We start from the raw sequence: 25,622 nt of genomic DNA, 5'->3' as shown, positions 1-25,622 counted from the left end.
AACGGATATTCAGGTTCATCGGGCTTAACCTCTAAGCAGTTTCACGTACTGTTTAACTCTCTATTCAGAGTTCTTTTCAACTTTCCCTCACGGTACTTGTTTACTATCGGTCTCATGGTTATATTTAGTTTTAGATGGAGTTTACCACCCACTTAGTGCTGCACTATCAAGCAACACGACTCTTTGGAAACATCATCTAGTAATCATTAACGTTATACGGGCCTGGCACCCTCTATGGGTAAATGGCCTCATTTAAGAAGGACTTAAATCATTAATTTCTCATACTAGAATATTGACGCTCCATACACTGCATCTCACATTTGCCATATAGACAAAGTGACTTAGTGCTGAACTGTTTTCTTTTCGCTCGCCGCTACTAAGAAAATCCTTGTTAGTTTCTTTTCCTCCCCTAATTAATATGCTTAAATTCAGGGGGTAGTCCCATATGAGTTGAGGTTGTATATATAACTATTTTTTGCCATAAATTCTTTATATATAAATGATAAAACAATCAATTAAATTCGTTATAAATAGTTCCAATAGTTCTTGTAAGCAAAGTTATTTTTTATCCATTTAACGAACCAACGAAGAATAATAACAAAACCAAGATTTTTCTTTTTCCGAATCATTAATAAGAGACAATTCTAGATGAAAAATATTTCAATTTTTTATGCTAGACATTTCTCAGTATTATTTGATTGAAAAAGAAAATATTTCTCTTCGTTTTTCACATTCAAATGTGAGATAATGTTTTTCATTTCTTTTTTAATATTATGAATAAAATCATTATTTAATCCAATAATATACCATATGCTTATAAAAAATTTATAAACAACTTAATTAGCATAGTCTTACAACCCTCAACCATATGTAGTCCAAGCAGCACTATAAAATTAATTAAAGTACATAACAGCATGGACTGCGATATGCGTTCAAAATGTCGATGTTCATGTGTCCTGCAGTTCACACGATGACGCACAGTTTGCTGCGTTCTTCATCGACCCATGAGCCGAGTGATCCACCGCTTAGAGTTTTATAATTCATTTTTATATAATATCAATATTGTTTTTATTGAAAGAAATTAAAAATACACCATTTTACTGGCATATATCAATTCCTTCAATAAATTTATTTTATACCTAAAAATAAATGTTGCGATATGTCTTAGTTTCATATAAGCATTATGTATCATAAAAATCTGGTTATGGTTTGCTATTTTGGGTGACACATACTGCAAAATTTATATAAAACATTAACCTGATGGATGACAGGTACAAACATTGTATATTTTAGGTTGTTGCATTAGCCAACGTATGCTCATAACATAGATGAACAATACATATTCGCAACGCGTGTATATTATGGTCCATATACACACACACTTATTTTGAATACCACATTCAAAATTATTTTAATTTTAATTCGACTTCTACTTTCAAATTTTGTTCAGTTTCTTCGATTTCCATTTTCGAGAATTTGTTTTTATAGGAAACGCCATTGTTGTAGTAGGTACTGCCACAAATACGCACAACAACATTAATAATGTTAAAGTCTTTTTATGAGGTTGCCAAGCCCCACATATAAAATAAAAGCCATCTTCATTTTATTTTGACTTTAACTTTTGATTCCGTGGAATCATTTTGTAATATTTTTATTTTGGTAAATTGTATTTATTTGTATTATAACAAATGTTTATTAACGATAAGGATATTATACAATAATGATCCTTCCGCAGGTTCACCTACGGAAACCTTGTTACGACTTTTACTTCCTCTAAATAATCAAGTTCGGTCAACTTTTGCGAAACAACCGTAACACGCAAGGCGTCACAGTGATCACGTCCGGAGACCTCACTAAATAATTCAATCGGTAGTAGCGACGGGCGGTGTGTACAAAGGGCAGGGACGTAATCAATGCGAGTTAATGACTCACACTTACTGGGAATTCCAAATTCATGTGAACAGTTTCAGTTCACAATCCCAAGCATGAAAGTGGTTCAGCGGTTTACCCGGACCTCTCGGTCTAGGAAATACACGTTGATACTTTCATTGTAGCGCGCGTGCAGCCCAGGACATCTAAGGGCATCACAGACCTGTTATTGCTCAATCTCATTATTGCTAGACGCAATTTGTCCATTTAAGAAGCTAGTGTCCTTATAATGGGACAAACCAACAGGTACGGCTCCACTTACATAAACACATTCAAACACAATAAACATTTTACTGCCACCATGAATGAAGGCTACATAAGCTTCAGCACCATAATCCTGAAGATATCTATTTAATATATTTGAGTCTCGTTCGTTATCGGAATTAACCAGACAAATCACTCCACGAACTAAGAACGGCCATGCACCACCACCCATAGATTCGAGAAAGAGCTATCAATCTGTCTTACACACTTATGTTCGGACCTGGTAAGTTTTCCCGTGTTGAGTCAAATTAAGCCGCAGGCTCCACTCCTGGTGGTGCCCTTCCGTCAATTCCTTTAAGTTTCAGCTTTGCAACCATACTTCCCCCGGAGCCCAAAAGCTTTGGTTTCCCGGGAAGCGACTGAGAGAGCCATAAAAGTAGCTACACCCAATTGCTAGCTGGCATCGTTTATGGTTAGAACTAGGGCGGTATCTGATCGCCTTCGAACCTCTAACTTTCGTTCTTGATTAATGAAAACATCTTTGGCAAATGCTTTCGCTTAAGTTAGTCTTACGACGGTCCAAGAATTTCACCTCTCGCGTCGTAATACTAATGCCCCCAAACTGCTTCTATTAATCATTACCTCTTGATCTGAAAACCAATGAAAGCAGAACAGAGGTCTTATTTCATTATCCCATGCACAGAATATTCAGGCATTTGAAGCCTGCTTTAAGCACTCTAATTTGTTCAAAGTAATAGTACCGGCCCACAATAACACTCGTTTAAGAGCACTAGTGCAGGTTTTTAAATAGGAGGAACATATGAAAAAATACAAGTATTTAATCACATATAAGAACTCCACCGGTAATACGCTTACATACATAAAGGTATAGTACTAACCACAATTGTAAGTTGTACTACCCGTATGAAGCACAAGTTCAACTACGAACGTTTTAACCGCAACAACTTTAATATACGCTATTGGAGCTGGAATTACCGCGGCTGCTGGCACCAGACTTGCCCTCCAATTGGTCCTTGTTAAAGGATTTAAAGTGTACTCATTCCAATTACAGGGCCTCGGATATGAGTCCTGTATTGTTATTTTTCGTCACTACCTCCCCGAGCTGGGAGTGGGTAATTTACGCGCCTGCTGCCTTCCTTAGATGTGGTAGCCGTTTCTCAGGCTCCCTCTCCGGAATCGAACCCTGATTCCCCGTTACCCGTTGCAACCATGGTAGTCCTAGATACTACCATCAAAAGTTGATAGGGCAGACATTTGAAAGATCTGTCGTCGGTACAAGACCATACGATCTGCATGTTATCTAGAGTTCAACCAATATAACGATCTTGCGATCGCTTGGTTTTAGCCTAATAAAAGCACATGTCCCATAAGGTTCATGTTTTAATTGCATGTATTAGCTCTAGAATTACCACAGTTATCCAAGTAACTGTTAACGATCTAAGGAACCATAACTGATATAATGAGCCTTTTGCGGTTTCACTTTTAATTCGTGTGTACTTAGACATGCATGGCTTAATCTTTGAGACAAGCATATAACTACTGGCAGGATCAACCAGAATAATGTTTTTCCTTCATATTCCATTCATATATTTTGAATCGAAATAAGCAATATAATAGATATATAGATATATAGATTTTTCACTTTATATAATTCCATGATTTTTATTATATTGAATAAAATTCAATATTTCGCCTTTGGGTAAAATTTTAAATATATAAGTAAAAAAATCCATTCGATTACGGCCATTTTTATATAGCATTCGTAATCCATATTTTCATTTTTAATTTATACTTGTTTTACCAATATAACAAGAATTTCATCTAATTATTGTAATATATATATTTCTATAATTTTATCTTTTTATACATACATATTTCATTATAAAATATCATTTTATTTCCAACATACATAATTATTGTATCCACACATGTACAATTTTTGTTTAACCAATATAAATATTAAGTTAAATCATTTGCATTTTGAAGATAAATTTAAAATTTATCTCTTTTCATATATATCTCTGGTAATATATAACATAAAACCAAGCGCATATGATAATATTTCCACATTTAATATATAATTTTATATTTCTTTCATAAGAATCCATATTTGTATTATACCGTAACGATATAATAATCCAACTATACGGCAGGTAATAAATTAATATTTGCCTGCCTCCAAAAATTAACGATAATATATGGAAACGATTTGTTATTCTATATATAATAGAAACTTGACTTTTGTTTCAACGATATTATCTATAAAGCGTATATTCCTATTATCCGCGGAGCCAAGTCCCGTGTTCTATAGAACTGAGAAACAAATTTGTACGGATAATAATATACTTTATTGTATGTAACCAATATAAACATAATCCGAAATAAATATTTCGAATAATGCGGGAGGTCGGCAACCACTGCCTACCTATAGTAGTTTTTGAACCCGCTGTCCTCAAAGCGGGTATTTTCAATTCCGTTTGCCACCCAACATACGGGCTATTCTCTTATATATTAAGAGATTATAGGAACATTTCATTTTTTTTCCATTATTCATATATAATATGATTATTTTTTCCCTTATACATATAATAATTAATCATTTTCATATGTATATTATTTAATTTACTCATATTATTGCCAAAATCATATGAATACATAAGTTTTGAACAATATGAGAGGTCGGCAACCACTGCCTACCTATAGTAGTTTTTGAACCCTCTGTCGTAATTCCGGTCGTTTACACTACTATACCCTCTCACTATAATGGCTTTTCTCTATAATACTAAGAGAATGTGGGATATTTTCAGCATTTTTTCCCTTATACATATAATAATTAATCATTTTCATATGTATATTATTTAATTTACTCATATTATTGCCAAAATCATATGAATACATAAGTTTTGAACAATATGAGAGGTCGGCAACCACTGCCTACCTATAGTAGTTTTTGAACCCTCTGTCGTAATTCCGGTCGTTTACACTACTATACCCTCTCACTATAATGGCTTTTCTCTATAATACTAAGAGAATGTGGGATATTTTCAGCATTTTTTCCCTTATACATATAATAATTAATCATTTTCATATGTATATTATTTAATTTACTCATATTATTGCCAAAATCATATGAATACATAAGTTTTGAACAATATGAGAGGTCGGCAACCACTGCCTACCTATAGTAGTTTTTGAACCCTCTGTCGTAATTCCGGTCGTTTACACTACTATACCCTCTCACTATAATGGCTTTTCTCTATAATACTAAGAGAATGTGGGATATTTTCAGAATTTTTTCCCTTATACATATAATAATTAATCATTTTCATATGTATATTATTTAATTTACTCATATTATTGCCAAAATCATATGAATACATAAGTTTTGAACAATATGAGAGGTCGGCAACCACTGCCTACCTATAGTAGTTTTTGAACCCTCTGTCGTAATTCCGGTCGTTTACACTACTATACCCTCTCACTATAATGGCTTTTCTCTATTATACTAAGAGAATGTGGGATATTTTCAGCATTTTTTCCCTTATACATATAATAATTAATAATTTTCATATGTATATTATTTAATTTACTCATATAATTGCCAAAATCATATGAATACATAAGTTTTGAACAATATGAGAGGTCGGCAACCACTGCCTACCTATAGTAGTTTTTGAACCCTCTGTCGTAATTCCGGTCGTTTACACTACTATACCCTCTCACTATAATGGCTTTTCTCTATAATACTAAGAGAATGTGGGAATATTTCAGCATTTTTTCCCCTATACATATAATAATTAATAATTTTCATATGTATATTATTTAATTTACTCATATAATTGCCAAAATCATATGAATACATAAGTTTTGAACAATATGAGAGGTCGGCAACCACTGCCTACCTATAGTAGTTTTTGAACCCTCTGTCGTAATTCCGGTCGTTTACACTACTATACCCTCTCACTATAATGGCTTTTCTCTATAATACTAAGAGAATGTGGGAATATTTCAGCATTTTTTCCCCTATACATATAATAATTAATAATTTTCATATGTATATTATTTAATTTACTCATATAATTGCCAAAATCATATAAATACATAAGTTTTGAACAATATCAGAGGTCAGCAACGGTCTTTCCTCTATAATACTAAGATAATATGGGAATATTTTCAGCATTTTTTCCCTTATACATTTATACATATAATAATTAATCATTTTCATATGTATATTATTTAATTTACTCATATTATTGCCAAAATCATATAAATACATAAGTTTTGAACAATATCAGAGGTCAGCAACGGTCTTTCCTCTATAATACTAAGATAATGTGGGAATATTTCATCATTTTTTCCTTTATACATTTATACATATAATATTTAATCATTTTATATGTATATTATTTAATTTACTCATATAATTGCCAAAATCATATAAATACATAAGTTTTGAACAATATCAGAGGTCGGCAACGGTCTTTCCTCTATAATACTAAGATAATATGGGAATATTTCAGCATTTTTTCCCTTATACATATAATAATTAATCATTTTCATATGTATATTATTTAATTTACTCGTATAATTGCCAAAATCCTATGAAGACATAAGAGAATACAATATGAGAGGTCGGCGCAACCATAATATAGTAGTTGATGACGAGGTGTTTGGCAACTTGATACAATTCTTTAAAAAGTCTTTATATTAATTATATGATAGGGACAATATCATATGCGTCACTAAATTGATGACGAGGTGTTTGGCAACGTGACACAAATCATTAAAGTCTTTATATTAATTATATGATAGAGACAATATCATATGCGTCACTAAATTGATGACGAGGTATTTGGCAACTTGATAGAATTCTTTAAAGTCTTTATATCAAAAATTATATGATAGGGACAATATCATATGCGTCACTAAATTGATGACGAGGTGTTTGGCAACTTGACACAATTCATTAAAGTCTTTATATTAATTATATGATAGAGACAATATCATATGCGTCACTAAATTGATGACGAGGTATTTGGCAACTTGATATAATTCTTTAAAGTCTTTATATCAAATATTATATGATAGGGACAATATCATATGCGTCACTAAATTGATGACGAGGTGTTTGGCAACTTGACACAATTCATTAAAGTCTTTATATTAATTATATGATAGGGACAATATCATATGCGTCACTAAATTGATGACGAGGTATTTGGCAACTTGATACAATTCTTTAAAGTTTTTATATCAAAAATTATATGATAGGGACAATATCATATGCGTCACTAAATTGATGACGAGGTGTTTGGCAACTTGACACAATTCATTAAAGTCTTTATATTAATTATATGATAGGGACAATATCATATGCGTCACTAAATTGATGACGAGGTATTTGGCAACTTGATACAATTCTTTAAAGTTTTTATATCAAAAATTATATGATAGGGACAATATCATATGCGTCACTAAATTGATGACGAGGTGTTTGGCAACTTGACACAATTCATTAAAGTCTTCATTAAAGTCTTTTTAGTAGTTACTCATGGGGCTGCACGGATCGATAAGTGCTGCGGTCTCGAAGGTCTTCGTCCCGGTCTCCAACTTGACCAGCGCTGTGGGAAGGATGTTCACGCTGTGGCGTTGCAGCAGCGACGAGAGCGATGGGCCTGGCGTCGTCGATTCCGGTCGTCGTGGCGGTGAACTCCTACGCTGAGTTGGCGGATTGTGCCGGCGGGAACGTTGGGACGAGGCCGAAGCTGCTTGCCGGGTTGGCACCGGTTGGCGACGCGAGCGCGCTCGCGACCGCGACAACGAGCTAACCTGCTCGTGCATGTGGAGCAGCGTGTGGTGGGATCGGTCGCACTTCTTGCAACGATCACCGCTTCGGCAGTCTCCCGTGGAATGCTCGTGAGCGAGGCAATTGGCGCAGTATTGGTTAATGAGGACTGCTCGCAAACGCTTTTCAGCGCTGAGCTTTAGGAACCTCGCGCACTTCCGAAGAGGAAGCGGCAGACTCGGCATCGGTAGGATTGAATACCTCGGGTACGTCTGCTCTCCACGGCACGAGCACTGCGTGCGTTTTGTTGACGAGGAGCCATGCTGCGCGTAGTCGAATGTCGAAAGGAGATCGAAAACGAAATGAAAAATAACGGATGATTAGTGATAGTGAACTACAACTAAGGACGAGAGGAGCGCTTATTATTGTGGAGATTCGGAAGACTCCGTCGGCAAAAGCACCACTTTTGCCACTGGACGTTTAATAACTCCACGTGCAGTACGGATGTTTACTACACGGACGTTGCCGTCAGCTCCTGGGAAAACAGACTCAATTCTGCCGAGCCGCCACTCATTAGAGGGCAAGTTGTCGTCCTTGATGACGACCATGTCATCGATGCGTAGATTTTTGGACGGGGCCTGCCATTTAGAACGCTTGTGGAGTTCTTTGAGGTACTCTTCTTTCCATCGCACACGGAACTGCTGATGGAGAGCCTTCAAATGCTGCCACCGATTAAGAAGGGATTTCGTTTCCCCCTTTACTTCGGGTTCCACCGTGGACATAAGGGGTCCTCCGACAAGGAAATGCCCTGGCGTCAGAGCCAGCAAGTCTGTCGGATCTTCAGACATAGGAGAGAGCGGCCTGGAGTTAAGGCACGCTTCTATTTTTGCCAAGAGCGTGGAGAGCTCTTCGAACGTGTATTTTCGTGTGGCCGTGCATTTGTAAAATAGCGTCTTGAAGCTTTTTACGCCTGCTTCCCAAAGGCCTCCCATATGGGGTGCTCCCGGAGGAATAAATTGCCATTGCATCTCTTGATGAATATAGGCATTCGTCACCGACTCTTTTACGGCTTGAAGGAAATCGCGGGAAAGCAGGGTGGCAGCGCCAACAAAGGTTTTGCCATTGTCTGACTGGACTTGACGTGGACACCCTCTTCTGGATACAAAACGAGAGAAAGCGGCAAGAAACTTCTCGGTCGTTAAGTCAGATGTTGGCTCTAAGTGGATGGCCTTGGTGGAGAAACAAACAAAAACTAACACATACCCCTTTGTAATAAGACATGCTCTTCCCGTATAGTTCTTTATATCGAATGGACCGGCGTAATCCATGCCCGTATACGTGAATGGTCGGGAGAACGATGCTCTTTCTTTGGGCAGGACACCCATCAGTTGGCTTTGCAAGCGCTTTTTGTGGATCACACATACTTTGCACGAATTTACCACTGCTTTCATCAGGTTCTTGATTCTCGGAATCCAGTATTTCGACCGGATGAGGCGCACCATTAACTGGTTACCACCATGGAGAGTTATGCGATGCGTGAAATTCGCAAGGAGGCGAGAAAGCAGGCAGTTATACGGAAGAATCACTGGATGGCGTTCATTGTATTGAAGGCTTTCGGAAGCCGCCACACGGCCGCATGCCCTGATCAGTCCTTGCGGATCTAGAAACGGGTTCATGCTTAGGATGGCACTTGAACTTGGCACTGGACGCTTTTCACTTAGGCAGTGATATTCCACAGGGAATTCTTTGCGCTGAGTGTTCGAAATTAGGAACCGCTCGGCGGCGGCGATTTCAGTGGCCAGTAGATGCACATCAGATGGAGATGTCTGCTTCCTGCACCGCTGAATGAAGCGATAAACATAAGCAAGGACTCGTAGAGCTTTCTCTAGCTTGGAGAAACGTGCCAACAACTCTTCAGAAGGAGCTTTCGCGAGATGGACTTTTAGAGCACGCTTCTCCAGGTCGGTCACCGGAGCGTTGACCTGAGTTGGCCATTGGTTGCGTGGATTTTGCAACCAAGTCGGTCCGTGCCACCATAACTGGCTATCGGCTAGATCTTGGAGGGAAACTCCTCTACTTGCCAGGTCTGCTGGATTATGCTCAGATTGAACATGAGACCAATTCTCTGTTTTTGTGGCCTGGGCGATCTTCGTCACCCTATTGGCTACAAATGTGGTCCACTGGCATGCTGGCTTGCTTAACCATGCAAGCACTATCGTGGAGTCCGTCCAACAGTAAAGTTCGGAGTTAGTCGTAGGCATCTGCGGAATGATGGCTGCAGCCATTTCGGAAAGCAATAACGCTCCGCACAGCTCCAATCTTGGGAGCGAAACCGTTTTGACTGGTGCTACCCGGGTTTTCGCGGTCAGGAGTTGCACCATAATGGTGCCGCCCACTTCTACGCGGACATATATGGCCGCCCCGTAAGCCTTTTGCGACGCATCGCAAAAGCCATGATGCTCGACCTTGAAATCTGGACGAAACGATAGCCAGCGTGGAATGCGTATCTGCTCTAACACTGAATAACTTTGAAGAAAATTCAGCCATCGCTGACAAAGCTCATTTGGAATGTTTTCGTCCCACCCAAGTTCCTGCAGCCAAATCTCCTGCATGAAAATTTTGGCTCGAACGATAAACGGCGCTAACCAGCCGGCAGGGTCGAACAATTTGGCAATTTGGGACAGGACTTGGCGTTTTGTAAAGGATGTTTCGATAGCCAACTCTGGCGGGACGAAGAAGAATTCGTCGGAGGTTGCTTTCCAGCGAATACCGAGGGTTTTGGCAGTACTTTCTGCATCGATCTCGAGAAAATCAGTATTTAAAAGATGGTTGCTCTGAATGGCCGCTAAAACTTCCTTTTGGTTGGAGGTCCATTTCCTCAATGGAAATCCGGCAGAATTCAGAGCGTCTCGGAGCTCTTGCACCATGAGCTGAGCTTCTTCCGTGGAGTCCGCTCCGGCTAAAACATCATCCACATACATGAAATTTCGAATGACATTGCTAGCTTTTGGATGGCTGAGTTCTACGTCAGCTGCTAGCTGCTGCAGTACTCGGATCGCCAGGAAAGGCGCGCAATTGACTCCAAAGGTTACTGTTTTTAGTTCGAAATCTCTGATTTCCCCTCTATTGTTACGGAAAAGTATTCGCTGGAATGGAGTGTGTCTCGGATCTACCCAGATCTGCCGATACATTTTCTCGATATCGGCGTTGAACACGTATCGGAAATAGCGCCACTTCAGAATTTGAATGGTCAAGTCGGACTGTAAGACAGGACCAGCATGAAGGATATCATTTAAACTGGTACCATTCGATGTTGGGCTGGAGGCATTGAATACTACACGGAGTTTAGTAGTTACGCTCTCCGGTTTTAAGACGGCGTGATGTGGCATATAATAGGCGTTGCAATCATGCGTAGGAAGAACTTGTCGCATGTGCTTTAAGTCAAGATATTCCTGGATCACCGAATCGTATCTCGCTTTCAAGGCCTCATCTCTTTTTAGACGCTGCTCATTTCTTAAGAACTGAGCCAACGCGAAAGACCTAGAATGCCCTAGCCCGGAACCGATATGTTCTGGGTCGCGAAAAGGCAGAGTAACGACATATTTGCCGCACTCGTTTCTCGTGGTCGTTTGAAGGAAATTCTTCTCGCACATGGAATCGGATTCTTTTACCAACTTTGTTGGTATATCCTCCACCTCCCAAAATTTTGTGAGGAGTTTGTCCAGTGAATTATCGTACGCGTGGGAGATCTGTGTCGAAAAAGAGGAAATTCTGCTTTGGGCTGAGGCTGAGACTGGCCCAGTTAGTACCCAGCCGAAAATGGTCTCTTGCCCCAAGAGAGAGCCACAGATGTTGGTTTTTGCTCCACTCAGAAGCACCGAAGGCAGGATGTCGGCTCCGATAAGTACATCTATTTGTGCGCTCTCATAGAACTTTGGATCCGCCAATGGAAAATCGGGAAGATCCCGAAGGAAATTTTGCGGAATTGGGTAGGAAGGCAGATTTCCGGCTAGTTGAGGGAGGACATAGGCCGTCGTCTCCAACTGCAACGCGGGCCTAGTCGGAGATCGGATGGTGAAACTGCAGAGCTTCTTGGACTGAGCAGCTACTGTTTGGTTTAAGCCCGAGACTTGGGCTTGAACCACCTGGAATGGTAATCTAATTAGATTGAACAGTCGCTCGGTTATGAATGTCGCTTCTGATCCGGAGTCGATCAGGGCGCGTGCCTTAAAATTAGTGCCAAGATGGGAGATATTGATTATGGCAGTGCCAAGAAGGATAGCTCTTGAGCCCGTGGCGAAATAATTTTGAACACCGGCTTGCTCATTTGGAACGAAATTGGCTTGATTAGCGGAAATTGGCCTTGCAGGATTTGAAGGGCTTGAATTGCTGGAACAGAGGTTGTTTCGGTGCAACAACGTGTGATGCCGGCCACGGCAAGTAAAACAATTGTGAGTGCTTTTGCACTCACGAAGCTGATGTCCCGTTGCGAAGCAGTTTAGGCATAACTGCTTCCGTTTAATGTAGGCTGACCGGTCGTCAACCGACATTTGGAGAAACCGCGGACATACACGGACAGGATGGTTCTCCTTGTTGCACAAGTCGCAACTTTTCAATTTTGGAGCCACTTTCGCCTCGTAGGAATTTAATTTTCTAGAGGGCCCACTTGAGTTTATCGCTTTGGAATGCGACTGACTCGGTACGGACGGTCTCACATCATCGATTGCTTCTAGGGTTCGATGACGTTCTGTGAGGAAGGTGTTCAGCTCTCCCCATGTCGGGATGTCGGCTTTCTTATGTAGCGACTGCTCCCATAAGGAGAGAGTTATCTTCGGGAGCTTGGATGAGCACAGATATACCAGCAGGCAGTCCCAGTTCTCAGTGTTGATGCCTGACAGTTCTAAGGAAGTCAAGCAACCTTGAACAGTACTTTGCAGTACCTTCAAGGCCGCCCCAGATTCCTGTGGTATCGACTGCACATTAAACAGTATTTTCAATTGACTGTTTACCAACAATCGTTTATTTTCGAAACGCTCTATCAGGTTTTCCCACGCAGAGCGGAAACCCTCGTTGGTGAGAGGCGAAATCGAAACTATGGCATGCGCGTCGCCACTTGTTTTGGCATTTAAATGGAATAACTTTTCAACCGGAGTCAGCCGTGGATTATTGATATAAATGGCTGTGAAAAGATCCCGGAAAGTCGGCCAGCGAAGATAGTCGCCTGTGAAAACTTCTGTATCGCATGGAGGCAACCGACAGCCAGAGGAAATGTAGGCCTGGGGCGCAGCGTTCGCGGTTGGGATGGACTGAGAAGTGCCCTGCTCGATTTTATCAACGAGCTGGGCAACACACCTTTCATAGACTGAATAGCAATAATTGTATTTAGCCCTGAGAATAGGCATGTTGCTTGCTGCCGCTTCGCCTGCTGACACAAGGCACTCTGAGCAGAGATCGTATTCCTTTTCAACCTTGTCCCATAGGGTTCGGACTTGGTCGCGACGGACGCCAAGCATCGTGACAGTTGGAGCTGCGGATTCCGGAGTGTTGATCTGAGCCTCAAATTCGCTTAAGCGGTCAGAAACCGAAATGAATTTGGCTAGCGCTAGATCTGAAGCAGCCATATTTTTAGCTATGCGCTGTACTGTGGCTTTGGATGGAGTAGCACAGTCGTCGGAAATCTGCGCAGGCGTTCTCACCGAAATGCTTGGGATTCTTGGACTCTTGGGCCCTTGTGGTGAAAAAATAGACCTGGGCTTGTCAGCGGACAATTTCTTCTTATCGTCCCCGATGGGCATAATCGAAGAAATACGAAACGGAAGGGAAGCGGTTTTGGAGCCCGGTCAAACTTTTGAAAAAGTAGACAGATTCCTCAGACTGCACTTAATAATTTAAGTGGTGTAAAATTTACGAAGTGGAAACGTCGTAGTTTAGACTGATCGGACAGGTGACTCGGAGTGAACAGCGAATTGTATAAATGACCTGTGATTTACGGTAATTGGGTCCACCTTATTTATGGTTGGAACCCTTGGAAATTGGAACACGGTGATATAAAATGTTTATTAGAAGGAAGAAAATTTTATTCTTTTATTTACAACTGGAAACGGAGAAAAATGGAATGACTGGAATTGAAGTCTTTTCTCCGCGCTGTAAATACTTCTAAAACAACCACAAACTAATATCCCAGCAATACGAAAAGGAAATATTTGTCGGGTGAACGACTTGTATTTGGCCGTATTATTTGTTTATGGATGATTATTTTTTTGAAAATTTTCAAATAAAATAAAATTAATAGAATAGAAGGAAGAAAATTTTATTCTTTTATTTACAACTGGAAACGGAAAAAATGGAATGACTGGAATTTAAGTCTTTTCTCCGCGCTGTAAATACTTCTAAAACAACCACAAACTAATATCCCAGCAATACGAAAAGGAAATATTTGTCGGGTGAACGACTTGTATTTGGCCGTATTATTTATTTATGGATGATTATTTTTTTTTTGAAAATTTTCAAAAAAAATTTAATAAATATTAAAAATGTTTAATTTAATTTAAAATGTATTTATTGTTCGGAAATTCATTTGGAAATATACGGAAAAACATTGATGGAAAATAAAACGCCTTTTCCGCGTCGGCACTTGGAATAAATTTTATTTGTGGTATGGACTTGCCGACGGGAAACAATCAAAACTTAGGTAAACTTTGGTTATACGCAATGTAAACTGTGGTACACTTTGGTTAAAGGGAATGCAGATAATCTGCGCAATGTATGTCGCTAATATGTGTGATGTACATGGAGATGTGTGCGTATATGTAGGTATATGGAGATGTATGCGTATATGTATTTATATGGAGATGTAATGCATGCAATGTATATGGGTAAATGGCGGGTAAATATTTAATTAATATTTTACTTTGAATGGCCAGAGGGTATGTGTTGTTTATTGTTGTATTTGAATGTATAGCGAATTGTGTTAAGCGGACTGCGGAGTTGAAGCAAATAATGTGCGAAATTTGCGAAAAGAATTTGGCTTGCGTTGGACACAGTGAAAACGAGAATAGAATTTTTGCCACTTTTGGCAGAGTGTTGGACTTTAGGAATTTTCACTGAACTTGGCACAAATTAATTTCACTTTCTTCACATTTGGAATTTTTCATTTTTTGGACTGAATGAATATTTAAATATATTCGGAAAATTGGGACTTAGAAATTTAGAACGGTGTAATATGGCGTCGCCCGTGAGAATGGATAAGTACTTTTCTTTAATTGCCTTTTGTCGGATAAATCCGTTTGATTTGACAATAAATCTCAGCAAATTGAACGAAATTGGATTTTCGAACCTTTTGCTGCAGACCGGCAATTAAAGGGGATGGAAGTTTCGTACTTATCTTATAAGTTGGTCGCTGGTGGACAAACTTGAAAAATCCAGGATATCCGTCTTCGAAGGACCAAAATGTAAGGGTGCTGGGGTTGCTGGTCCTGGAAATTTCCTAGTTTGCTGAAAATCGAACACTCGGAGAAAAGCGAACACTTGACTTTGTATGCGCGGGCGCGACCGGGCGTACGTTTATTGATCGTGGTAGTTATTTCATACTAAAGCTTATTCTAATGCGTTGGGTTCTCCCAAGCGCAGCGGAGACTCCTCGGAGACTCTGTGGTGAAGAGCGGGAGAGCGTAAGTGGGAGTGGAGAACGTAAGAGGGAGCGGAGAGCGGGTGACAGTCCAAACCCCGTAACTCGAACAGACACAATTCATTAAAGTCTTTATATTAATTATATGATAGGGACAATATCATATGCGTCACTAAATTGATGACGAGGTATTTGGCAACTTGATACAATTCTTTAAAGTTTTTATATCAAAAATTATATGATAGGGACAATATCATATGCGTCACTAAATTGATGACGAGGTGTTTGGCAACTTGACACAATTCATTAAAGTCTTTATATTAATTATATGATAGAGACAATATCATATGCGTCACTAAATTGATGACGAGGTATTTGGCAACTTGATATAATTCTTTAAAGTCTTTATATCAAAAATTATATGATAGGGACAATATCATATGCGTCACTAAATTGATGACGAGGTGTTTGGCAACTTGACACAATTCATTAAAGTCTTTATATTAATTATATGATAGAGACAATATCATATGCGTCACTAAATTGATGACGAGGTATTTGGCAACTTGATACAATTCTTTAAAGTTTTTATATCAAAAATTATATGATAGGGACAATATCATATGCGTCACTAAATTGATGACGAGGTGTTTGGCAACTTGACACAATTCATTAAAGTCTTTATATTAATTATATGATAGGGACAATATCATATGCGTCACTAAATTGATGACGAGGTATTTGGCAACTTGATACAATTCTTTAAAGTTTTTATATCAAAAATTATATGATAGGGACAATATCATATGCGTCACTAAATTGATGACGAGGTGTTTGGCAACTTGACACAATTCATTAAAGTCTTTATATTAATTATATGATAGGGACAATATCATATGCGTCACTAAATTGATGACGAGGTATTTGGCAACTTGATACAATTCTTTAAAGTTTTTATATCAAAAATTATATGATAGGGACAATATCATATGCGTCACTAAATTGATGACGAGGTGTTTGGCAACTTGACACAATTCATTAAAGTCTTTATATTAATTATATGATAGAGACAATATCATATGCGTCACTAAATTGATGACGAGGTATTTGGCAACTTGATATAATTCTTTAAAGTCTTTATATCAAAAATTATATGATAGGGACAATATCATATGCGTCACTAAATTGATGACGAGGTATTTGGCAACGTGATAGAATTCTTTAAAGTCTTTATATCAAAAATTATACGATAGGGACAATATCATATGCGTCACTAAATTGATGACGAGGTATTTGGCAACTTGATATAATTCTTTAAAGTCTTTATATCAAAAATTATATGATAGGGACAATATCATATGCGTCACTAAATTGATGACGAGGTGTTTGTTTGGCTACAGGAAAAATCATTTATTTATCGAATCATCAAGCAAAGGATAAGCTTCAGTGGATCGCAGTATGGCAGCTGCTCAACCACTTACAACACCTTGCCTGTTACAAAAGTCGTTTACAATTGATTCTAGGCTTTGTCATTGTATTAAATAATGCTTTTATATGTAACTAGCGCGGCATCAGGTGATCGAAGATCCTCCTAATTTACTATGTTACAAATTACATTGGCATCACATCCATTGTCGTTTATAAAATAAATTATAAACTTTAAATGGTTTAGAAGCCATACAATGCAAATTGCCCCTTATTTATCATTGCAGTCCAGCACGGATACGACCTTAGAGGCGTTCAGGCATAATCCAACGGACGTAGCGTCATACCACTGTTCGCTCGAACAAGTATTGTGCCATTGGTCCGTACCTGCGGTTCCTCTCGTACTACGCAGGAATGCTGTCGCAACAACGTTTTGTCATTAGTAGGGTAAAACTAACCTGTCTCACGACGGTCTAAACCCAGCTCACGTTCCCTTGCATGGGTGAACAATCCAACGCTTGGTGAATTTTGCTTCACAATGATAGGAAGAGCCGACATCGAAGGATCAAAAAGCGACGTCGCTATGAACGCTTGGCCGCCACAAGCCAGTTATCCCTATGGTAACTTTTCTGACACCTCTTGTTAAAAACTCTTTAAACCAAAAGGATCGATAGGCCGAGCTTTTGCTGTCCCTGTGTGTACTGAACACCGAGATCAAGTCAGCATTTGCCCTTTTGCTCTATGTGTGGTTTCTGTCCGCACTGAGCTGGCCTTGGGACACCTCCGTTATTATTTGAGAGATGTACCGCCCCAGTCAAACTCCCTACCTGGCAATGTCCTTGAATTGGATCATACCTGAGTAATTGGAGTTATACCAAATTTTCAAATCAAAAATACATAAATGCATCGTTTTATTAAAGAATTTGTTTGCGATTATATAACAAACTCGTGATACTTTGATCAAGAAGCTTGCATCAAAACCCAATACCATAAGATATAATAAATATATCCGTATAATGGCTAGGAAATGATACACGTTCCATTTAATCAAGTAAGTAAGGAAACAATAAGAGTAGTGGTATTTCATTGACGATACCAAACCGAGGTCTAATATCTCCCACTTATTCTACACCTCTTATGTCTCCTTACACTGCCAGATTAGAGTCAAGCTCAAAAGGGTCTTCTTTCCCCGCTAATTATTCCAAGCCCGTTCCCTTGGCTGTGGTTTCGCTAGATAGTAGATAGGGACAGTAGGAATCTCGTTAATCCATTCATGCGCGTCACTAATTAGATGACGAGGCATTTGGCTACCTTAAGAGAGTCATAGTTACTCCCGCCGTTGACCCGCGCTTACTTGAATTTCTTCACTTTGACATTCAGAGCACTGGGCAGAAATCACATTGTGTCAACACCCGCTAGGGCCATCACAATGCTTTGTTTTAATTAGACAGTCGGATTCCCCAAGTCCGTGCCAGTTCTGAATTGATTGTTAATTGATAATCGTTATAATTGATAAGAACTAATTGGTTTAACCCAAATAGTATTCTTAAAAATTTTAGCAAGAAAGTTCCACAATTGGCTACGTAACTAAACTATCCGGGGAACAAGTAACTAACATAAATGCTAGAAACTCTATTTACCCAGAACGAGCACATAAACCATGTTATTGTTTCCCAATCAAGCCCGACTATCTCAATCTTCAGAGCCAATCCTTATCCCGAAGTTACGGATCTAATTTGCCGACTTCCCTTACCTACATTATTCTATCGACTAGAGACTCTTCACCTTGGAGACCAGCTGCGGATATTGGTACGGCCTGTTGAGAAGTTTGCGTGTCCCCACCATAAATTTTCAAGGTCCGAGGAGAAAATATCGACACAACAGTATATGTCATGCTCTTCTAGCCCATCTACCATATCTCTCTGCGAAAGACTTCCATGGTAGTACGGCTATAAAACAGAAAAGAAAACTCTTCCGATATCTCTCGACGGCTTCTTTATGGTCGTTCCTGTTGCCAGGATGAGCACGAGGCCCATATTTAATAACAAACGGATACTCAACAGGTTACGGAATTGGAACCGTATTCCCTTTCGTTCAAAATTATTCAAGTGTATTATATTCGCTTTGTTTATATAGTTAGGCATTTTTGTTTTACTTGAAAATTTTCGGCTTTCGCCTTGAACTTAGGACCGACTAACTCGTGATCAACCACTGTTCACACGAAACCCTTCTCCACTTCAGTCCTCCAAGGTCTCATTCGATTATTTGCTACTACCACCAAGATCTGTACCAATGGCAGCTCCATGCAGGCTTACGCCAAACACTTCTACGCATACCATTGTACCTTCCTACTCACTAAAGTTTCAAAATTTATATCACAAGTAATATAAATCATCTACTTTAGCGGTAATGTATAGGTATACAACTTAAGCGCCATCCATTTTAAGGGCTAGTTGCTTCGGCAGGTGAGTTGTTACACACTCCTTAGCGGATTTCGACTTCCATGATCACCGTCCTGCTGTTTTAAGCAACCAACGCCTTTCATGGTATCTGCATGAGTTGTTAATTTGGGCACCGTAACATTACGTTTGGTTCATCCCACAGCGCCAGTTCTGCTTACCAAAAGTGGCCCACTGGGCACATTATATCATAACCTTGAACTTCATATCAAGAAAGTTAAGGTTCTTACCCATTTAAAGTTTGAGAATAGGTTAAGATCGTTTCGACCCTAAGGCCTCTAATCATTCGCTTTACCAGATAAGATTATTTTATATAATATTAAAATGCACCAGCTATCCTGAGGGAAACTTCGGAAGGAACCAGCTACTAGATGGTTCGATTGGTCTTTCGCCCCTATACTCAATTCTGACAATCGATTTGCACGTCAGAACTGTTTCGGTCTTCCATCAGGGTTTCCCCTGACTTCAACCTGATCAAGTATAGTTCACCATCTTTCGGGTCACAGCATATATGCTCAAGGTACGTTCCAGTTAGAGGCATAAATAATATAAATATACATTATACATAACTATATAGAACGCCCCGGGATTGTGTTAATTAGCTATAAATAGCTAAAAAACTAATCCCATTATTAGTCAAGTTAATTACGCTATTAGGTTTACATCCCAATAACTTGCACATATGTTAGACTCCTTGGTCCGTGTTTCAAGACGGGTCCCGAAGGTATCCTGAATCTTTCGCATTGTTAATCATACAAGAGCATATAATAAACACAAAAATCAATGATAATTATGCCATTATATAATTCCGAAAAATTAACGCTCTGTAATAATATAAATCTATCAGCACTTTATCAAATTAATAACATTTATTCTGTGTTAAAATGCAAGCAATTTAATTGGAATAAACTATAAGTTATATTTTATGATAAATTTGGGATATGCTAATAGATTACAATGTCCTTATATGGAAAAAATGCACATTATTCTTAATAATATTATTTAAATATTACAATTTTAATGATGAATTTTCCATAACGGATATTCAGGTTCATCGGGCTTAACCTCTAAGCAGTTTCACGTACTGTTTAACTCTCTATTCAGAGTTCTTTTCAACTTTCCCTCACGGTACTTGTTTACTATCGGTCTCATGGTTATATTTAGTTTTAGATGGAGTTTACCACCCACTTAGTGCTGCACTATCAAGCAACACGACTCTTTGGAAACATCATCTAGTAATCATTAACGTTATACGGGCCTGGCACCCTCTATGGGTAAATGGCCTCATTTAAGAAGGACTTAAATCATTAATTTCTCATACTAGAATATTGACGCTCCATACACTGCATCTCACATTTGCCATATAGACAAAGTGACTTAGTGCTGAACTGTTTTCTTTTCGCTCGCCGCTACTAAGAAAATCCTTGTTAGTTTCTTTTCCTCCCCTAATTAATATGCTTAAATTCAGGGGGTAGTCCCATATGAGTTGAGGTTGTATATATAACTATTTTTTGCCATAAATTCTTTATATATAAATGATAAAACAATCAATTAAATTCGTTATAAATAGTTCCAATAGTTCTTGTAAGCAAAGTTATTTTTTATCCATTTAACGAACCAACGAAGAATAATAACAAAACCAAGATTTTTCTTTTTCCGAATCATTAATAAGAGACAATTCTAGATGAAAAATATTTCAATTTTTTATGCTAGACATTTCTCAGTATTATTTGATTGAAAAAGAAAATATTTCTCTTCGTTTTTCACATTCAAATGTGAGATAATGTTTTTCATTTCTTTTTTAATATTATGAATAAAATCATTATTTAATCCAATAATATACCATATGCTTATAAAAAATTTATAAACAACTTAATTAGCATAGTCTTACAACCCTCAACCATATGTAGTCCAAGCAGCACTATAAAATTAATTAAAGTACATAACAGCATGGACTGCGATATGCGTTCAAAATGTCGATGTTCATGTGTCCTGCAGTTCACACGATGACGCACAGTTTGCTGCGTTCTTCATCGACCCATGAGCCGAGTGATCCACCGCTTAGAGTTTTATAATTCATTTTTATATAATATCAATATTGTTTTTATTGAAAGAAATTAAAAATACACCATTTTACTGGCATATATCAATTCCTTCAATAAATTTATTTTTATACCTAAAAATAAATGTTGCGATATGTCTTAGTTTCATATAAGCATTATGTATCATAAAAATCTGGTTATGGTTTGCTATTTTGGGTGACACATACTGCAAAATTTATATAAAACATTAACCTGATGGATGACAGGTACAAACATTGTATATTTTAGGTTGTTGCATTAGCCAACGTATGCTCATAACATAGATGAACAATACATATTCGCAACGCGTGTATATTATGGTCCATATACACACACACTTATTTTGAATACCACATTCAAAATTATTTTAATTTTAATTCGACTTCTACTTTCAAATTTTGTTCAGTTTCTTCGATTTCCATTTTCGAGAATTTGTTTTTATAGGAAACGCCATTGTTGTAGTAGGTACTGCCACAAATACGCACAACAACATTAATAATGTTAAAGTCTTTTTATGAGGTTGCCAAGCCCCACATATAAAATAAAAGCCATCTTCATTTTATTTTGACTTTAACTTTTGATTCCGTGGAATCATTTTGTAATATTTTTATTTTGGTAAATTGTATTTATTTGTATTATAACAAATGTTTATTAACGATAAGGATATTATACAATAATGATCCTTCCGCAGGTTCACCTACGGAAACCTTGTTACGACTTTTACTTCCTCTAAATAATCAAGTTCGGTCAACTTTTGCGAAACAACCGTAACACGCAAGGCGTCACAGTGATCACGTCCGGAGACCTCACTAAATAATTCAATCGGTAGTAGCGACGGGCGGTGTGTACAAAGGGCAGGGACGTAATCAATGCGAGTTAATGACTCACACTTACTGGGAATTCCAAGTTCATGTGAACAGTTTCAGTTCACAATCCCAAGCATGAAAGTGGTTCAGCGGTTTACCCGGACCTCTCGGTCTAGGAAATACACGTTGATACTTTCATTGTAGCGCGCGTGCAGCCCAGGACATCTAAGGGCATCACAGACCTGTTATTGCTCAATCTCATTATTGCTAGACGCAATTTGTCCATTTAAGAAGCTAGTGTCCTTATAATGGGACAAACCAACAGGTACGGCTCCACTTACATAAACACATTCAAACACAATAAACATTTTACTGCCACCATGAATGAAGGCTACATAAGCTTCAGCACCATAATCCTGAAGATATCTATTTAATATATTTGAGTCTCGTTCGTTATCGGAATTAACCAGACAAATCACTCCACGAACTAAGAACGGCCATGCACCACCACCCATAGATTCGAGAAAGAGCTATCAATCTGTCTTACACACTTATGTTCGGACCTGGTAAGTTTTCCCGTGTTGAGTCAAATTAAGCCGCAGGCTCCACTCCTGGTGGTGCCCTTCCGTCAATTCCTTTAAGTTTCAGCTTTGCAACCATACTTCCCCCGGAGCCCAAAAGCTTTGGTTTCCCGGGAAGCGACTGAGAGAGCCATAAAAGTAGCTACACCCAATTGCTAGCTGGCATCGTTTATGGTTAGAACTAGGGCGGTATCTGATCGCCTTCGAACCTCTAACTTTCGTTCTTGATTAATGAAAACATCTTTGGCAAATGCTTTCGCTTAAGTTAGTCTTACGACGGTCCAAGAATTTCACCTCTCGCGTCGTAATACTAATGCCCCCAAACTGCTTCTATTAATCATTACCTCTTGATCTGAAAACCAATGAAAGCAGAACAGAGGTCTTATTTCATTATCCCATGCACAGAATATTCAGGCATTTGAAGCCTGCTTTAAGCACTCTAATTTGTTCAAAGTAATAGTACCGGCCCACAATAACACTCGTTTAAGAGCACTAGTGCAGGTTTTTAAATAGGAGGAACATATGAAAAAATACAAGTATTTAATCACATATAAGAACTCCACCGGTAATACGCTTACATACATAAAGGTATAGTACTAACCACAATTGTAAGTTGTACTACCCGTATGAAGCACAAGTTCAACTACGAACGTTTTAACCGCAACAACTTTAATATACGCTATTGGAGCTGGAATTACCGCGGCTGCTGGCACCAGACTTGCCCTCCAATTGGTCCTTGTTAAAGGATTTAAAGTGTACTCATTCCAATTACAGGGCCTCGGATATGAGTCCTGTATTGTTATTTTTCGTCACTACCTCCCCGAGCTGGGAGTGGGTAATTTACGCGCCTGCTGCCTTCCTTAGATGTGGTAGCCGTTTCTCAGGCTCCCTCTCCGGAATCGAACCCTGATTCCCCGTTACCCGTTGCAACCATGGTAGTCCTAGATACTACCATCAAAAGTTGATAGGGCAGACATTTGAAAGATCTGTCGTCGGTACAAGACCATACGATCTGCATGTTATCTAGAGTTCAACCAATATAACGATCTTGCGATCGCTTGGTTTTAGCCTAATAAAAGCACATGTCCCATAAGGTTCATGTTTTAATTGCATGTATTAGCTCTAGAATTACCACAGTTATCCAAGTAACTGTTAACGATCTAAGGAACCATAACTGATATAATGAGCCTTTTGCGGTTTCACTTTTAATTCGTGTGTACTTAGACATGCATGGCTTAATCTTTGAGACAAGCATATAACTACTGGCAGGATCAACCAGAATAATGTTTTTCCTTCATATTCCATTCATATATTTTGAATCGAAATAAGCAATATAATAGATATATAGATATATAGATTTTTCACTTTATATAATTCCATGATTTTTATTATATTGAATAAAATTCAATATTTCGCCTTTGGGTAAAATTTTAAATATATAAGTAAAAAATCCATTCGATTACGGCCATTTTTATATAGCATTCGTAATCCATATTTTCATTTTTAATTTATACTTGTTTTACCAATATAACAAGAATTTCATCTAATTATTGTAATATATATATTTCTATAATTTTATCTTTTTATACATACATATTTCATTATAAAATATCATTTTATTTCCAACATACATAATTATTGTATCCACACATGTACAATTTTTGTTTAACCAATATAAATATTAAGTTAAATCATTTGCATTTTGAAGATAAATTTAAAATTTATCTCTTTTCATATATATCTCTGGTAATATATAACATAAAACCAAGCGCATATGATAATATTTCCACATTTAATATATAATTTTATATTTCTTTCATAAGAATCCATATTTGTATTATACCGTAACGATATAATAATCCAACTATACGGCAGGTAATAAATTAATATTTGCCTGCCTCCAAAAATTAACGATAATATATGGAAACGATTTGTTATTCTATATATAATAGAAACTTGACTTTTGTTTCAACGATATTATCTATAAAGCGTATATTCCTATTATCCGCGGAGCCAAGTCCCGTGTTCTATAGAACTGAGAAACAAATTTGTACGGATAATAATATACTTTATTGTATGTAACCAATATAAACATAATCCGAAATAAATATTTCGAATAATGCGGGAGGTCGGCAACCACTGCCTACCTATAGTAGTTTTTGAACCCGCTGTCCTCAAAGCGGGTATTTTCAATTCCGTTTGCCACCCAACATACGGGCTATTCTCTTATATATTAAGAGATTATAGGAACATTTCATTTTTTTTCCATTATTCATATATAATATGATTATTTTTTCCCTTATACATATAATAATTAATCATTTTCATATGTATATTATTTAATTTACTCATATTATTGCCAAAATCATATGAATACATAAGTTTTGAACAATATGAGAGGTCGGCAACCACTGCCTACCTATAGTAGTTTTTGAACCCTCTGTCGTAATTCCGGTCGTTTACACTACTATACCCTCTCACTATAATGGCTTTTCTCTATAATACTAAGAGAATGTGGGATATTTTCAGCATTTTTTCCCTTATACATATAATAATTAATCATTTTCATATGTATATTATTTAATTTACTCATATTATTGCCAAAATCATATGAATACATAAGTTTTGAACAATATGAGAGGTCGGCAACCACTGCCTACCTATAGTAGTTTTTGAACCCTCTGTCGTAATTCCGGTCGTTTAC

The 25,622-nt window shown here is 37.9% G+C and overlaps 4 non-coding genes across 4 annotated transcripts; all 4 read right to left on the bottom strand.

The window, feature by feature from the left end:
* Positions 1-854: 854 nt before the first annotated feature.
* On the bottom strand, positions 855-1,033 carry LOC117149290. The gene has a single exon (XR_004460184.1). It is a non-coding gene; the product is annotated as a 5.8S ribosomal RNA (ribosomal RNA).
* Positions 1,034-1,718: 685 nt separating this feature from the next.
* Positions 1,719-3,713, bottom strand: LOC117149292. Its single transcript, XR_004460186.1, has one exon. It is a non-coding gene; the product is annotated as a small subunit ribosomal RNA (ribosomal RNA).
* A 17,627-nt stretch (positions 3,714-21,340) lies between these two features.
* On the bottom strand, positions 21,341-21,519 carry LOC117149289. Its single transcript, XR_004460183.1, has one exon. It is a non-coding gene; the product is annotated as a 5.8S ribosomal RNA (ribosomal RNA).
* Positions 21,520-22,205: 686 nt separating this feature from the next.
* Positions 22,206-24,200, bottom strand: LOC117149291. Its single transcript, XR_004460185.1, has one exon. It is a non-coding gene; the product is annotated as a small subunit ribosomal RNA (ribosomal RNA).
* Between the last annotated feature and the right edge of the window lie 1,422 nt (positions 24,201-25,622).

This window comes from Drosophila mauritiana, unplaced genomic scaffold, assembly GCF_004382145.1.
Source record: "Drosophila mauritiana strain mau12 unplaced genomic scaffold, ASM438214v1 U_19, whole genome shotgun sequence".
Classification (NCBI taxonomy): Eukaryota; Metazoa; Arthropoda; class Insecta; order Diptera; family Drosophilidae; genus Drosophila; species Drosophila mauritiana.
The sequence above is the reverse complement of the archived record's forward strand: the minus strand, read 5'-3'. Positions and strand labels throughout refer to the sequence as shown.